The 18166-nt window shown below is 40.8% G+C and overlaps 1 pseudogene; it reads right to left on the bottom strand.

Moving 5' to 3' along the window:
* Positions 1 to 15869: 15869 nt before the first annotated feature.
* LOC101703265 (insulin-induced gene 1 protein pseudogene) lies at positions 15870 to 17737 on the bottom strand (annotated as a pseudogene).
* Positions 17738 to 18166: the final 429 nt, after the last annotated feature.

The following is an 18166-nucleotide window of genomic DNA, read 5'->3' as shown; positions in this document are numbered from 1 at the left end:
ACTTATCTGTATGTCAAGCTCTTTTCTCCTGCTGGGGAAGTTTTCTGCCATTATTTCTGTGAAGAGGTTTTTTTATGTTGTCTCCACTCTCTCCTGTTTCTTCATTGACTCCAGTCAGTCTTATGTTATTCTTCTTTGCATCATCTAGCAGCTGCTGGATTGATTTCTCATGTTCCCTTATAATTTTGAAGCAATTCTTCTTTTCCTGGTCACTAATTGCAATCTTATCTTCTATATCTGAAATTCTATCCTCACATTGGCTCATTCTGCTGTGTAGACTTTCAATGGAGTTTTTCATGTCCTGGAAATCTATTTGCATCTGTTTTATGGATTCCATTTGCTTCTTATGTTGAGATTGCATCATGTTCCTCAGCTCCTCTCTAGATTTATTAATCATGTCTTGCACTAGGGGCACAATTTCTCCTGTTATCTGAGAAATTTTTTCTGATTTCATTTTTTCCAGATCCCCTTTTGTTGCCAGTTCAGTGGGTCCGGGTGGTTGAGTATCAGAGTGTTCCATCTCATTTCCCTTTGGAGTTGCTGTAGGTGATCTGGAAGTCTGGTTTTGAGACTTGTTTATGTGTTTTCTCCTTTTGCCTGGGGTGGGGGGCTGTTAGTGCCTGCACAGATTACCTCCTCTGAGCTGGGTGAGGTGGGACAGGGGCCGAGAGCAGAGGTAGGGATGGTGACCCAAAAGCCCTTTCCTGTGGGCTGGGAGCAGCTGGAGGGATGGTGGCTGGGAAACCCCGTCCTGTGGACCAGGAGCAGTGGGATGGTGGCTCAGAAGCCCCTTCCTCTGGGCCAGGATCAGTGGGACAGAAGGTGGCCCAAAAGCCCTTTCCTCTGGGCTGGGTGCAGTGGGAGGGATGGTGACCAGGAAGCCCCTTCCTTTGGACCAGAAGCAGTGGGATGACAGCTCAGAAGCCCCTACCTCTGGGCCGGGAACAGTGGGACTCAGTACCTTGGTCTGGTGGTCTGGTGTCCTCTGCGTCTTTGTAGTGTGGAATCAGGTGGCTGCCTGTCTGCAGCGGGGTGATTCAGCATGTTCTGTGCGACTCAGGACCTCAGTAGGGCATGGGCAGACCTGCCTGTCTGCAGCGGGGTGATTAGGCGTCTTCTGTGTGACTCAGGACCTTGGTAAGGCGTGCACAGACCTGCCTGTCTGCCATTCCCAGGTATTTCAATTTTTTGGATGTTGTTGTGAAAGGAACTGATTGTCCCATTGTCCCTATTGATTTTTATGTTGACCTTGTGTGGGAAATGGTAGAATTCAGCTATCTAGTTGTAAGGATAGATCACAAGAAGTTTGTTAACTAAGAGAATTAAGTCATTTCTGAGAAATTCCACAAGTCTGTTTGTTAAAAGAATGCCAGAAAACTTTGAGACCTTGTAAAAGTCTTACAGGAGAAAAACAGGTTTTCCTAGTTTTCTTATTTACCATTTTCTGGGATCAGAGGACTGCAACCCAATGATTCTATGGGTGGTAAGAGAGATATGACTTACTATGCACATCTGTGGTGTTTATGGTGGGCCGGTGGGCTTGACTTTTGGCTAAAGTCATCTTGTTCTCTTGATACTATCTGATAAGAAGAGGGCTGCAATGTGCTCTTTGATGTACGGAGTTGGTGAATGGAAACATGGGACTTGTGAATTCTCCTGTAGCTTTTATGAGTCACTTAAAGTCACTGGTTATCATCAGAGGTGAAAATCAGAAAGACAATAGACAGAATAACTAAGCTGCTTTCCTACATGTATAAAAGCCTTGCTTCTTCCCTTTGTGATTGTCAAATAGTGCCAGAGGAATTAAAGTGCTGTTCATCCCCTAGGCTGTCTCCTTTTCTTTCTTTAAAAGTCGGTGCTTTCCGGGGTTCCTGGTCTCCCTCAAGAGAGACCTTTATTAAAAATAAAAATCACTGAGTCACGTGGAAGACACCAAATCACCCCACTGCAGACAGGCAGGTCTGCCCATGCCCTACCGAGGTCGTGAGTCACACAGAACACGCCAAATCAGCCTGCTGCAGACAGGCAGGTCTGCCCATGTCCTACCGAGGTCCTGAGTTGCTTGGAAGGTGCCAAATCAGCCCGCTGCAGACAGGCAGGTCTGCCCATGCCCTACCGAGGTCCTGAGTCATGCAGAAGACACTGAATCACCCCACTGCAGACAGGCAGCCACCTGGTTTCACACTACAAATAGGCAGAGGACACCAGACCACCAGACCAAGGTACTGAGTCCCGCTGTTCCTGGCCCAGAGGTAGGGGCTTCTGAACCATCGTCCCACTGCTCCTGGTTCAGAGGAAGGGGCTTCCTGGTCACCATACCTCCTGCTTCTCCCAGCCCAGAGGAAAGGACATTTGGGCCACCTTCTGTCCCGCTGCTCCTGGCCCAGAGGAAGGGGCTTCCAGGCCACCATCCCTCCCACCACTCCCGGCCCAGAGAGAGGGGCTTCTGAGCCACCATCCCACTGCTCCTGGTCCACGGGAAGGGGCTTCCAGGCCACCATCCCTCCCGCTGCTCCCAGCCCACAGGAAAGGGCTTTTGGGTCACCATCCCTACTGCTGCTCCTGGCCCCTGTCCCACCTCACCCAGCTCAGAGGAGGTAATCCGTGCAGGCACTAACAGCCCCCTGCCCCAGTTGAAATAAGAAAACACATAAACAAGTCTCAAAACCAGACTTCCAGATCACCTACAGCAACCTCAAAGGGAAATGAGATGGAACACTCTGACACTCAACCACCCGGACCCACTGAACTGGCAACAAAAGGCGATCTGGAAAAAATGAAATTGGAAATAATTTCTCAGATAGCAGGAGAAATTGTGCCCCTAGTGCAAGACATGATTAATAAATCTAGAGAGGAGCTGAGGAACATGATGGAATCCCAACATAAGAAACAAATGGAATCCATAAAACAGATGCAAATAGATTTCCAGGACATGAAAAACTCCACTGAAAGTCTACACAGCAGAATGAGCCAATGTGAGGACAGGATTTCAGATATAGAAGATAAGATTGCAATTAGTGACCAGGAAAAGAAGAATTACTTCAAAATTATAAGGGAACATGAGAAATCAATCCAGCAGCTGCTAGATGATGCAAAGAAGAATAACATAAGACTGACTGGAGTCAATGAAGAAACAGGAGAGAGTGCAGATGACATAAAAAATCTCTTCACAGAAATAATGGCAGAAAACTTCCCCAGCAGGGGAAAAGATACAGATAAGTGAGGCATATAGGACTCCAAATAGCCTTGATCAAAAAAAAATCTACACATAGGCATATAATTGTTAAGATTCCAGAAACTCAACAGAAGAACAAAGTTCTCTAAGCAGTCAGAGAAAAGAAACAAATCACATGCAAAGGAAGCCCATCAGAATCACAGCAGACTTCTCAACACAAACCATCAAGGCAAGAAGACCTTGGAGTGACAGATTCCAAGCCCTAAAAGAAAACAGCCTCCAACCCAGATTGATGTACCCTGCAAAACTATCTTTCAAATTGGAAGGAGAAATAAGATACTTTCATAACAAACAGCACCTTAGGAACTTCATGAATACCAAACCAGCACTCCAAAGAATTTTACACAATATCCTAGGAACAGACATTGAGGATCACAACCCCAGGAAGCAAAGCAGAATGAACCCATCTGGCATGACAAGAATTTAAGTGTAAAGGGTGAGAACCCAACAAAAAGAAAACGTCATGGCAATGACAAGTCAATATGTTTCAGTTATAACCATCAATGTTAATGGTCTCAATTCACCAATCAAAAGAAATAGACTGGCAGAATGGGTCAAGAAGCAAAATCCAACAATATGTGCATACAAGAAACACACTTAATTCAAAAGGAAACTCATAGTCTGAAAGTTAAAGGGTGGAAAACAATACTGCATGTGACAGGAACCCCCAAAAAAGCAGAAGTAGCTATCCTCTTGGCAGATCAAGTAGATTTCAAACCACCACTGATGAAGAGAGATAAAGAAGGTCACTACATCCTTGTAAAGGGAACAATCCAAGAGGAAGAGATGACAAACATAAATATCTATGCACCAAACACTAGTGCACCCAACTATATAAAACAAATACTAATGGACATGAAAAGTCATATATGCACTAATACAATTGTAGGGGGGAACCTCAACACCCCACTGTCACAAATAGATAGATCAACTAGACTAAAAATAAGTAATGAAATACTAGAACTCAATTGAACTCTTGAACAAATGAACTTAACAGATGTTTACAGAGTCTTCCACCCCATAAAATCAGAATACACATTCTTCTCAGCTGCACATGGGTCATTCTCCAAAATAGACCATATACTCACACATAGAACATGTTTAAGTAAGTGCAAAGGAATTGAAGTTATCCCCTGTACATTATCAGACCATAGTGTGATGAAATTGGAGATCCATAGCAAAAGAAACTCAAAAAATTTCATAAACACATGGAAATTGAACAACACACTTCTGAATAACCAATGGGTCACAGAGGAAATTAAAGAAGAAATCAGACAGTTCCTTCAATTAAATGACAATGACAATACAACATATCGGAATCTATGGGACACAATGAAAGCAGTCTTACAAGGGAAATTCATAGCAATGAATATGCATATTAGGAAAACAGAACGAGCCCAATTAAACAACCTGATGCTGAACCTCAAGCTTCTAGAAAAAGAAGAACAGGACAACCCCAAAGCTCATACAAGGGAGGAAATTATAAAGATCAGAGCACAAATCAATGCAATGGAGACTAAGAGAATGATACAAAAAATCAATGAAGCCAAGAGTTGGTTCTTCAAAAGAATCAACAAAATTGACAAACCTTTAGCCAACCTTGTCAGAAAAAGGAAAGAAAAGCCCCAAATCCATGCAATTAGGAATGAAAAGGGTGAAATTACAACAGACCCAGCAGAAATCCAGAGGATCCTCAATACCTACTTCCAGAACCTATACACCACTAAGATGGACAACACAGAAGAAATGGACAGATTCCTAGATACATATGAATTACCAAAGTTGAATGAAGAAGACCTAAAAATTCTGAACAACACAATATCAATCAATGAAATTGAAAGTGTAATTAAAAACTTATCAACTAAGAAAAGCCCAGGCCCTGATGGCTTCACTGCTGAATTCTACAAGACATTTAGAGAGGAACTGCTGCCACTACTGTTTAAACTCTTCAGTGAAATTGAAAGGGAAGCAATACTCCCAAATTCATTCAGGGAAGCAAGCATCACCTTGATCCCAAAAGCAGAGAAAGACCCAACTGAAAAAGAGAACTATAGACCAATCTCACTAATGAACATAGATGCAAAAATCCTTAATAAGTACTGGCAAATAGAATGCAGAAGATCATCAAGAAGATCACACAACCTGATCAAGTGGGATTCATCCCAGGAATGCAGGGATGGTTCAATATACGAAAATCAATCAATGTAATACACTATATCAATATAGCCAAGGGCAAAAACCATATGATTATCTCCATAGACACAGAAAAAGCATTTGACAAAATCCAACATGCATTTATGATAAAAACCCTACAAAAAAATTGGAATAGATGGTCTCTACCTCAAACTGATAGAAGCCATCTATGAAAAACCAACAACCAATATCATACTAAATGGTCAAAAACTGAAATCCTTCACATTAAAATCAGGAACAAGACAAGGATGTCCACTATCACCACTCTTGTTCAATATAGTTCTGGAAATATTAGCCACAGCAATTAGACAAGAGAAAGAAATAAAAGGAATAAAGCTAGGAAATGAAGAAGTCAAAGTGTCATTATTTGCAAATGACAGGATACTCTATATAGAAGACCCCAAGAACTCCACCAAAAGTCTTCTAGACTTAATAACCAAATTCAGTCAAGTAGCTGGTTACAAGGTCAACACACAAAAATCAACAGCTTTCCTCTACACAAATGACAGACTCACTGAGAGAGAAATCGGGCAAATAATTCCTTTCACAATAGCATCCAAAGAACTGAAATACCTAGGAATCATCCTATCGAAAGAAATCAAAGACCTCTTCTCTGAAAACTATGGCACTCTGAAAAGAGAGATTGAAGATGATATCAGAAAATGGACAGACATCCCCTGCTCCTGGGTAGGAAGGATTAATATAGTGAAAATGGCCATACTTCCAAAACTGCTATATAGATTCAATGCAATTCCAATTGAGATCCCAGCAGCATACTTCACTGACCTTGAGAAAACAATCCAAAAATTCATTTGAAACAAGAAGAGACCCAGAATAGCAAAAGCAATTCTAGGTAACAGACACATGGCAGGGGGTATCACAATCCCCAACCTGCAACTCTACTACAAAGCTACTGTGATAAAAACAGCATGGTACTGGCAAAGAAACAGACCTGAGGACCAGTGGAACAGATTAGAAGATACAGAAACAAATCCAGACACACTCAGCCATCTCATCTTTGACAAAGGAGCCAAACACCCTCACTGGAGGAAAGATAGCCTCTTTAATAAATGGTGCTGGAAAAATTGGGCTTCAACTTGCCAAAGATTAAAACTAGACCTATATGTTTCACCACGCACTAAACTAAAATCAAAATGGATTAAAGATCTAAATATTAAAATAGAAACTCTGAACCAGTTGGAACAGAGGTTAGGTAGAACCCTTGAAGACATCAGTGTAGGAAAAGATTTTATGAACAAAACCTCAGTTGCCTGTGAACTAGCACAAACAATCAACAAGTTGGATCTCTTCTTATTAAAAGGCTTCTGCACAGCAAGAGAAACCACCAGCAGTGTGAAGAGACAACCCACAATGTGGGAAAAAATCTTCACCTGCTCTTCCTCAGACAAAGGTCTACTATCTCGAATCTATAAAGAACTTAAAAAGATCAGACCTCCCAAATTTAAAGACCCAATTCAAAAATGGGCATCTGAAATGAACAAACATTTCTCAGATAAAGAAGTAGAAATAGCAAATAAATACATGAAAAAATGTTCAACATCACTGGTCATTCGAGAGATGCAAATGAAAACAATGCTGAGATTCCACTTCGCTCCAGAAATAATGGCTGCTATCATGAAATCAACCAATAACAAATGCTGGTGGGGCTGTGGGGAAAGAGGAACCCTGCTCCACTGCTGGTGGGAGTGTCGACTGGTGCAACCACTGTGGAAATCAGTATGGAGATACCTCAAAGAACTAGGACTGGAAGTCCCATTTGACCCCACTATTCCACTGCTGGGGATCTTCCCCAAAGAATTAAAAGAATTGTACCACAGTGATATATGTGTGCCCATGTTCATAGCAGCACAGTTTGTAATAGCTAAAACTTGGAAACAGCCCAAATGCCCATCAACTGGAGACTGGATAAAGAAAATGTGTTTTTTTAATAAAATGGAGTACTACTCAGCCATAAAATATGACAAATTAGAGACATTTATAGCTAAGTGGATGCACATTGAGGTGATACTCTTAAGTGAAATAAATAGGACACACATGTGTAAATACCAAATAGTTTCTCTGGTGTGAGAAACTGAAAGTGTAAATAAGGACTAAATGTATAATAGGTAAGGTGAAATAGGAAGAAAAGGGGCAGTGGGAGGGCTAGGGGAAAGGATAGAAGGGAATGGGATTAATATGAGAAAATGGAAAAATAGGAACAAAATCTTTGTAAATAGGGAGGAATGGAGGGGTTGAAGGGAGGGCTGGGTAAGGGTGAAAAATAAGAACCAAGAGAGAATATGTAAAGGTGCAAATTTCCAATGATGAATGTCATTATATTGTATACCTAAAATGTACCAATGATTAGAATGAATAATCGATAATGTAAAATAGGAATAAAAGGTCCAAAGGGGTAGGGGTAGTGGGAGGGGCAGGGGAAAGGAAAGAAGGGAAAGGAAAAATGATGAGAAATGGAAAAAATGGAAATAAAGTCATTGTAAATAGGGAAGGGTGGAGGGCATGAAGGGAGGGCTAGGAATGGGGAAAAAATAAGAACCAAGATGCATTATGTAAAGGTACAATTCCCAATGAGAAATGTAATTGTGTTGTATACCTACAATGTACCAATAAAAGAATTTAATACAAAAATAAATAAATAAATAAAAATCAACAACCTTGTATCCAGCTACTCTACTGAATTTGGTTATTAAGTCTAGAAGATTTTTGGTGTAGTTCTTAGGGTCTTCTATATAAAGTATCATGTTGTCTGCAAATAATGACAGTTTGACTTTCATTTCCTTTCTATTCCTTTTCTTTCTTTCTCTTGTCCAATTGCTGTGACTAATGTTTCCAAAACTATGTTGAACAGGAGTGGTGATAGTGGACATCCTTTTCTTGTTCCTGATTTTAGTGTGAAGGATTTCAGGTTTTGACCACTTAGTATGATATTGGTTGTTGGTTTTTCATAGATGGCTTTTATCAGATTGAGGTAGAGACCATCTATTCCAATTTTTTTCTAGGGTTTTATCATAAATGAGCTGGGTTTTGTCAAATGCTTTTTCTGCATCTATGGAGATGATTATATGGTTTTTGTCCTTGGCTCTACTGATATAGTGTATTACATTGATTGATTTGTGAATGTTGAACCATCCCTGCATCCCTGGGTTGAATTCCACTTGGTCAGGTTGTATGATCTTCTTGATGATCTTCTACATTCTATCTGCCAGTATTTTATTAAGGATTTTTGCATCTATCTTCATTAGTAGATTGGCCTATAGTTCTCTTTTTTGGTTGTGTCTTTCTCTGGTTGGGGATCAAGGTGATACTTGCTTCCAGGAATGAATTTGAGAGTATTGCTTCACTTTCAATTTCTTTGAAGAGTTTAAACACTAGTTTCAGTACTTCCTCACTAAACGTCTTGTAGATTTCAGCAGTGAAGACATCAGGACCCAGGTTTTTCTTAGTTGGTAAGGTTTTACTTACATTTTGAATTTCATTGATTGATATTGGGTTGCTTAGAATTTTTAGGTCTTCTTCATTCAACTTTGGTAATTTACATGTATCTAGGAATCTGTCCCTTTCTTTTGTATTTTCCATCTTATTGGCGTATAGGTTCTCAAAGTAGGTATTGATTATCCTCTGGATTTCTGCTGGGTCCATTGTAATTTCACCCTTTTCATTCCTAATTGCATGGATTTGGGCCTTTTCTTTTTCTGATAAGTTTGTTTAAGGGTTTTTCAATTTTGTTTATTCTTTCAAAGAGCCAACTCTTAGCTTCATTGATTTTTTGTATTGTTCTCTTAGTCTCCATTGCATTGATTTCTGCCCTGATCTTTATACTTTCCTCCCTTGTATGAAATTTCAGTTTGTCCTGCTCTTCTTTTTCTAGAAGCTTGAGGTTCAGCATCAGGTTGTTTAATTGAGCTCGCTCTATTTTCCTAATGTGAGTATTCATTGCTATGAATTTCCCTGGTAAGACTGCTTTCATTGTGTCCCATAGATTCTGATATGTTGTATTGTCATTGTCATTTAATTGTAGGAATTGTCTGATTTCTTCTTTAATTTTCTCTGTGATGCATTGGTCATTCAGAAGTGTGTTGTGCAGTTTCCATGTATTTATTAAATTCTTTCACTTTCTTTTGTATTGATCTCCAATTTCATCACACTATGATAATATACAGGTGATAGCATGCAGGGGATAATTTCAATTCATTTGCACTTACTTCAATATGTTCTCTGAATGAGTATGTGGTCTATTTTAGAGAATTACCCAAGTGCAGCTGAAAAGAATGTGTATTCTGATTTTGTGGGGTGGAAGACTCTGTAAACATCTATTAAGTTCATTTGTTCAAGAGTTTGATAGAGTTCTAGTATTTTGTTGCTTATTTTTTGTCTAGTTGATCTATCTATTTGTGACAGTGGGGTATTGAGGTCTCCCACTACTATTGCATTAGTTCTTATTTTATTTTTCATGTCTGTTAATATTTGTTGTATATAGTTGGGCACATTAGTGTTTGGTGCATATATATTTATGATTGCCAAATATTTCTTTTGGATTATTCCCTTTACAAGGATGTAGTGGCCTTCTTTGTCTCTCTTAATCAGTGTTGGCTTGAAATCCACTTGATCTGTGAAGAGGATAGCTACTCCTGCTTTTTTTCGGGTTCCTGTTGCATGGAGTATTGTTTTCCACCCTTTAACTTACAGTCTATGAGTTTATTTTGAATTGTGTGTTTCTTGTATGCAGCATATTTTTGGATCTTGCTTCTTGACCCATTCTGCCAGTCTGTTTCTTTTGATTGGTGAATTGAGATCATTAACATTGATGGTTATAATTGATATGTATTGACTTATCCTCATCATGACTTTTTCTTTCTGTTGGATTCTCCTCCTTTGCATTTAATTTCTTGTTGTTCCTGATGGATTGATTCTGCAGAGCTTCCTGGTTTTGTGATTCTCATTTTCTTTTCCTAAGATATTGTTTAAAAATTTTTGGAATGCTGGTTTGATATTCATGAATTTCCTAAGGTGCTCTTTGTGTTATTTCTCCATTAATTTTGAAAGATACTTTTGCAAGGTACATCAATCTGGGTTGCAGGTTGTTTTCCTTTAGGGCTTGAAATACTTCGCTCTATGCTCTTCTTGCCCTGTGGGTTTGTGTTGAGAAGTCTACAGTGATTCTGATTGGCTTTCCTTTATATGTGATTTGTTTCTTTTCCATAACTACTTGCAGAATTTTGTTCTTCTGTTGGGTTTCTGGAATCTGAACAATTATGTGGCGATGTGTAGATTTTTTTTGTCATGGCTAGTTGGAGTCCTGTATGCCTTACTTATCTCTATTTCAAGTTCTTTTCCCCTATTTGGGAAGTTTTCTCCCATTACTTCTGTGAAAAATTTTTTTATGTCATCTGCACTCTCTCCTGTTTCTTCATTAACTCCAATCAGTCTTATGTTATTCTTCTTTGCATCATCTAGCAGCTGCTGGATCATTTTCTCATGATCCCTTTCTATTTTTAAGAAATTTTTCTTTTCCTGGTCACTAATTGCAATCCTATCTTCTATATCTGAAATTCTACCCTCACGGTTCATTCTGCTGCGTAAACTGTCAATGGATTTTTTAATGTGCTGGAAATTTGTTTGCATCTGTTTTATGTATTCCATTTTTTCCCCATGTTGGGATTCCATCATGTTTCTCAGCTCCTCTATTTTTTTTATCTGTCTTTGCTCTAGATTTATTAATCATGTCTTGTATTATTGGCACAATCTCTGCTGTTATCTGAGAAATTATTTCTGATTTCATTTTTTCCAGGTCCTCTTTCATTGCCAGTTCAGGGTGCCTGGGTGGTTGAGTATCAGTTTGTTCCATCTAGTTGCCCTTTGGGGTTGCCTTAGGTGATCTGGAAGTCTGGTTTTGAGTCATCTTCATGTGTCTTCTCATTTCAACAGATGCAACCTGCTGTGCCTTTTTTTGAGGTGACTTTTTCTCACCCAGTGGTCTTGAATTCTCAGCAAGCCACCAAGCAGCTTTTACTCTGCTGCTCACTAGTGCAGCAATTCCTGGGTTCATGGTGGTGGCCTTCTGGATCCCTGAGAAGATCTACTGTCTGAGCAGGCTTCTGGCTGGGTCCTGTGCAACTTGGGATGACATCTAGGTATGCCTCTTGCTGGGCCCCCTATGTACTTGTTGTCTGGGAGGGCTTTTGGTTGTGGGCTGTGTACCCCAGTTCCTGTTATCTGCACAAGCTTTGGCTAGGGTCGCCATGCACTTATCAATGATATCTGGCAAGCTTCTGGGTAGTGCTTGTGTGCCTGTACAGCTCTTCTCCAGGTGGGTCCCTGGCTGTGGCTAATGGTATGGCAGGCCTGTAGATGAAGCCCATGGGCCCAGGTAGCCCCTTTCGGGGTGGACCTTTGGTTTGGCCAGTTGTGCCCGAGCCTCTGTGGTTGGGGCAGACCCTGGCCTGGGATTTGCCTGCAGCTGTGCCAATCTGGGCCACACAGCTGCTCCCTGGAATCTACAAGCACTCGCGGATGGAATGGCTGGCCTCTGGCAGAAAATCCAATTTCACTTTTATAATTGGAGCCATTCAAATAGTACTTTGAATACAACACATTGCTCAAGCAATGTTATATATCATGAGATCATTTTGAATAGTTTAGTAGTCAGCTTTCCCATTGCTGGAAAAAATATCTGACATCACCAACTTAAAAGAGGAGAGGTTTAGTTTTCCTGAAGTTTTAAAGAGTCATCTGGCTCCACAACAGAGACATCGTGGTGAAAGGATGTAGTGGACCAAACCTGCTTTGCTCATGATGGTGAAGAAGCAAAGCAGGGAATCAGTGTCAGGTAGGAAAGACCAAAGACCAGACACAGAACTTCTAGCTGCACTTCTCTGACTCACCGAGGCACACATAGAAGTGCTGCCTTCCAATAACCTGGTCTCATCTCAAAGCCAAACTGACACACCTCCCCACCAACCACAGAAAGTATAAATAAAAGATGTCACTCATTATACAGAGTTAAAACACAGAATCTTGGAAGCAATTTAGACAATTTTTATACCCCAGTTTTTAAGCTTGCTTCTATCATATTTTATTATTGTTCTAAACATTTGGGCTTCTTACTGATTTAAGTAGGAATGGTGAATGCCTACCTCTGTGTTTTGTTTTAGTATTTTTGCGTGATTTTAAATGAATTTGTTATACAGTGTTCTAATGTATTTTTCAAAAAGTTTGTCTTCCTAGTATATTGGTGGCCTGCTTAAATGCAAAGTTTATGATGTTTATCTGTTATATCTTTCCATTGACTTTTCCTGGCTTCTAGCATAAATAAGATGACAAAGTCAATACTTTCTGAATCATTCATGATAATTGATTTAAAATATAGAATGCAAGAATGTGAAAATGAAATTAAGAATGCTATATTAACTTTCATCATAGAGAAAAGATTATTGAACATTAACAATAGAAAGAAAAGGCTTAGTCCCATTATGGCTGATTAGAGCTAGCAGCACTAACAAGTCACTCAGAAATTGTTTGCCAGGATCCCCAGCAACTCACAAATAGGGAAATTGGAAAAACCCAAATATAGCAAGGCAAATCAAAGCAGAAGCCTACCAGATGGTATACAATATCAGCTCTGTTTGGAGAAAAATCCAGGATTATCTCCCAGTCCTAGCAAGGCTTACCATGTAGGTCCCATGAATGCATCATCTTGGGAAGCCATCTAACTCCTACAGAGAGCAAGCTGAGTACAAGAGCAGTACTTTGGCTGCTGTATTTGGCACTCAGTTGAGCTATTAGTGCCTTGTGCCCACCTGGCCTACCTCTCTTCCCATTATGAATGAGCTCAGTTAGTGAGATATTCATAGGAGACAGTCCTATTAAACTGAGGTACTAAGAATAGTGCAAGCAGAAAATTGATCTGAAGGTGTTGATTGAATTAGGGCCAGACATCCCTTGGGACAAAAATTAGTACAGTCATGGCTCTGAATAGGGACCCAGAACCACATAGAGGTGTGCAGCAGTTGGGACCAGTATGATTTGGAGGTGGAAAGGAGTTTCTGGAGCAGCACCTGAGTGGGTACATCCCACCACAGTCTCAAATGCTGCTACGCTCTGTTTTGTTTAGTTTGGTTTGGTTTGGGGTTTATTTTTGGTGTTTTGGGGGTTTTGGGGGGGGCTTAGTTACTTTTCTCTCATTGCTGAGACAAAATACTCAACCCCCAAAAGTTAAGGGGGAAAAGGTTTATTTAGCTCACAGTTTGTAGAGATTTCAGTCCATAGTCAGTTGGCTCCAAGGCAGGGAGAGAGTGACATCATAGAGAAAAACAGTCCATTGAACACAAAAGACAGCAAAAACAACAAGGGGCCTTAATAGCAACTTTCTGCCTCTTTTATCCAGACTACATAGGGTGTGTAGCACTCACACCCTTAATTCTAGTGCCCTCGAGCCTAGCATTGCACCATAAATCAATGACAGTGTCATACACTGTAGAACCAGCCAGCTCTGAAAAAGCCCTATCTATGACTTCATGAGGCTTTGTGGGGACATTTAAACACAAGCCATAACAGTTTTGAACCTTCAATAAAAGTAAAAAATGAATACAAAAATAACACAATGTTAAAAAAAAAGAACACAATGTTGAAAACTTATTATGAATGTGGATCTCACTAGATGTTCAAATCTGGTATTGTGCAAATTTTGCACATACTATTTTACATTTTTACAAATGCAAATCACTTTGGTTCAATATATCTGCTAAAAACTATTGGCAAAAAGATTCTTCAGATTCACATTTTTGGCTACATTTTTCTAACAGATATAGATTTACTTCCAGATTAACAGAAATAACATATATTGTTTGTTCACGATCAAATTTATTTGAAAGATTCACATACTCCTTTCAACTAACAACCTCTGGTTTTCATAAAAGACCAACATTTTCACTGAAAAATGTTTTCACATAACCAAACATCTGTTTTCATTTTCAGAAAACATGTAAGGGATCATCCCAAAGTTCAGGACAATCCATTTGATTTTAAACAAAATTTTTCTTTTCAGAAACCTACAATTTACTCTAAGACATTTTCCTCAAAAAGAAATAAACAAAGCTACCCTCACATAAATGAAACCACACAGATGTCAGCGCCAGTCCACATTTTCATCCTGCTGACCCCCGACTTCTGTTTCAAAGGAGTCATTGCATCCATTTAAAACTAACCAGGAACATTTAAATTCCAAAATACAAACAGGTAAATCTGTAAGTAAAAATTACTAAATGCACAAAACTGCAGTATGTCAAAGGACTTGGACTTAGTGGAGGGTCTGAAAGTGGAGGGACTTCAAGACTGAGAAGTATTACTGAACTCTGCCTCCCTGTGGCACTGAAATGAATGGAGAACTCTTCCCTGGAGCATCTCATACATTAAAAAGGATGAAGAAGATACAAAGCTCAGACTGGTACCTGCAAATTAGGTCTAACATGGTCTATGCCATTAAATGAATACATTGTTCTCACCACTATTGTCAAATGTTTAGAAACATCCCATGGGCAATGCAGTGACATACGCACTCTTCTTTTTATATGGCAATCACAGATCTCAAGTTCCATATGGCTGTGGAAAAAATAGTCCTTTCTATTCTAGAGACAGAGAAAAACTTTTGGCTCACTGAGACTAAAATACATGGCAGACAGTTATCCACTCTTAGATGATTAGAGATTCTGGATAAAATGCCACAAACTGAGGTCAAGGTTCCATGATCACAGTGTAGGATTATGAGTTCTCATTGCCTTTTGTTCTCACAAGATTGTCTACAAAAAATCCCCTGGGGCAGAATGCAAAGCATAGCAGGCTCCTTAGTGACATGCACATGTGTGTGAATGCATGGGTGTGCACTGTGCCACCACAGTAGGACCATGAGCTCCCACAGTGTGACCCCCTTGGAGTGCCACCTCCCTACACTCACTGTTTTGCTCTTGTTTTGTCTTTTTTTTACACAACCTTATTTTTTAAATCTTTTGGATAAATATTCCTATTACACCATACTTCAGCTTTGCTAAGCACTATCAACCTATTTCCTTTGGGCACTGATACAAAACTGAGAGTTGGTAATTAAGTTTTAGTTGCAGGCTTTAAAATATGGCAACTTGTTTTTAATACTTGGGAAACTGCCCTTGCTGGGTGACCACACACAGCTTGGGACAGGATGCTCTGGGGCACAGGCAGGCATCGCATGCTCTGTCACGGTGAGACTTCAAGGTAAACCCTGTCTCCTCTTAGCTATTCTAGACTTCTAGGTGGACATTTCTTCCTGAGTCGTGTATGACTGAGATATTTCTTCCTGAGTCTCCTAAGATCATCTTCATCACAACACACTGTCCCAGAATTTCTTCCCAAATCTTGTTTCTTATTCTTCAGAATCAGTAGGTTTGAAAGCTCAGTTGTTATGGGGCTTCTCGGGTACACCCATAGCTGACTGTTGTCCTGTTTCTGTGACACTTCCTGAGAAAAATATACATGTGAGCCATGAACGAATATGGAGAAAATCCAGTGACTGATAGACACCGTTATACATGAGGTACCAGGTGATGTGTTGGCAGGTAAGCTATGGTGATCCCAAGCCCAAGGCCATTCCTGGAGCCTTAAAATTTCCACCAAAGGCCCAAGGACAGGTCTTCCAAGGTCAAGGACAGCTGGACATTATTGGCAAAATCTAATTTAGCACTGGCGTGGTTTAATGGTAACAAAAACTGCGATACAGTGCATAATACTGGCCCACTCTCTCTTGAACTTGTGACTGTCTATACAAGGTTACAGTATGGTGAGGACAGCGGCAGCTGTTCCGCAGCACTGCTGCACTCACCCGGCCAAGGAGAGGATGGTGACCATCACCTCGTCCAGGAAGAGCATGACATTCCTCTGGATGTGCTGCAGGTTGAACACCAAGCCCAGGACCACCCTGACGGAGCACAGTACGAGGCTCCTCTGCAAAGGGTCGTGGTGTCTGCGGCTGGTCTGCAGGCGTAGGGCCAGGGCAGTGGGTGCGGGGGTGGCCAGGATGCTTTGCCCACGGGAGGCGCGGACTGACTGAATGCTCAGGTACTGAGCGCCGACCGGCACAGGGACAGCTCCACAAGCGGTCCTACAGCCTAGGAGTCTGTGCTTGCTGAGCAGAGGGTCCTGTGGGCAGCAGAGAAGTAGCGCCATGCTCAACTCTGCGGGACTGAGCCAGGACTCCCCCCCTACCCCGCCGCTTCCTCGCCCCGTAACTGCTGAGGGGGCTCCAGTCCGCTGCCAGAAGTGGAGAACAAGGAAGAAGCGAGCGCTCAAACTGCCCTAAGTGTAGCTCTGCTGCTATGCTCTTGTTCTATTTGGTACCCACCTGGCACTCATCTTTCCAATGCCACAGATCTTGGCTCTTCTGTTGGATTCATCTGGCACTAACCAAAGGCGCTCAGCTCCCTCCAATTGGCCTCAAGATGCTTCCTAGTTGCTAGCAGAACATTCCTCTGCAGCTGATCCCTGAGGGACACTGAATATTTGATCTGAATGATGATTCTATGACAGGCATACAGAGAGAATTTTGCACCAGCGAAGAGCCAGATAGGAGCAGTGTGATTTGCAGGGGATGCGTGGTGTGTCGCGCCCAGGAAGATGGTGGGTGCAGATGTGAACAGTTGCAGGCAGTGTCATGGAGGGAAGGGACAGGGATCAAAGAAGCATCTCCAGAGATCTAAAGAGGATGGTGATTGATCAGCACTGCGCCATCCCTCCAACAACAAAATTGAAGGCGTGAGATGTTAGCACACAGAAAAAAATCCAGCTATTCAAGCCCAGAGGAGCTCAGCTGAATCCTCACAGAGTTCTGCCTGTGGAGGGAATGGAAGGAAGCTTCATCAGCACAGGCCCAGCTCTCCACTCCCTTCCCTGACTGGTAGGCAAGAGAACAAATTGTTGGAGAACAGCCCAAGCATGTCCTTGTCTCAAGCACAGATGACTGGACCTCACACTCTCTCAAAACTGCTGCTGCAAGACAAGGTCTCTATGTTTTGAACTAAGGAGGAAGAGCACACTAGTCAAATTCAGAATGAAGTAGAAACACATATGAAAGGACCATTTACTTTTGCATTTTTCAATGGTTTTTAATTTTTTTCTTTTTCTTCTTTTTCATCTGATATATGTACATATATGAGGTGGTTGTGTATGTGAAATAAAGGCTAAGAAGCATTAAGCAATGCTTCCCAATTTAGCTTGAATAGAACTATTTAGTTGAATCCCAGCCTACCTGTCGTCAGTATATTCCATTGTCTTCTTCAGTTACTGAAAAATGTGAAAAATTATTAAAATAAGGTTTAAATTATATGACTGATATTTGGCTGGATCTGTGATATTGACATAAATAGTCGTTGTTTTCTCCATGCAACATAATGATTGAGAATGGCTCTATCATGTTGAGTAAGTCAAAGAAGTGATAAACACCGAAACATAACCCAAGCCAAGGTCACAGCACAGGGAGACACACTAACTGAGGTGATCGCCACAGTAGAGACACAGTTCTTCTACTCTAAGTAATTTTCACCTTGTATAACAAAAGCAACAGAAACCAGGCAACATAATGCCTGGAAACCCTGAACTCCCTCTCTAAGGAACTAAATTGAGGAAGTTATACACAAAGAGCTCAAAAGCCAGTTACAATCTTTGAAGAGATCAAAGAAGAAACAACTAAGCAAATCC

This window comes from Heterocephalus glaber, unplaced genomic scaffold (genome assembly GCF_053883595.1).
Source record: "Heterocephalus glaber isolate CG9 unplaced genomic scaffold, H.glaber_assembly_v1.0 deba00000621, whole genome shotgun sequence".
Classification (NCBI taxonomy): Eukaryota; Metazoa; Chordata; class Mammalia; order Rodentia; family Bathyergidae; genus Heterocephalus; species Heterocephalus glaber.
Note: the sequence above shows the minus strand (reverse complement) of the source record. Positions and strands in the feature narration are given on the sequence as shown.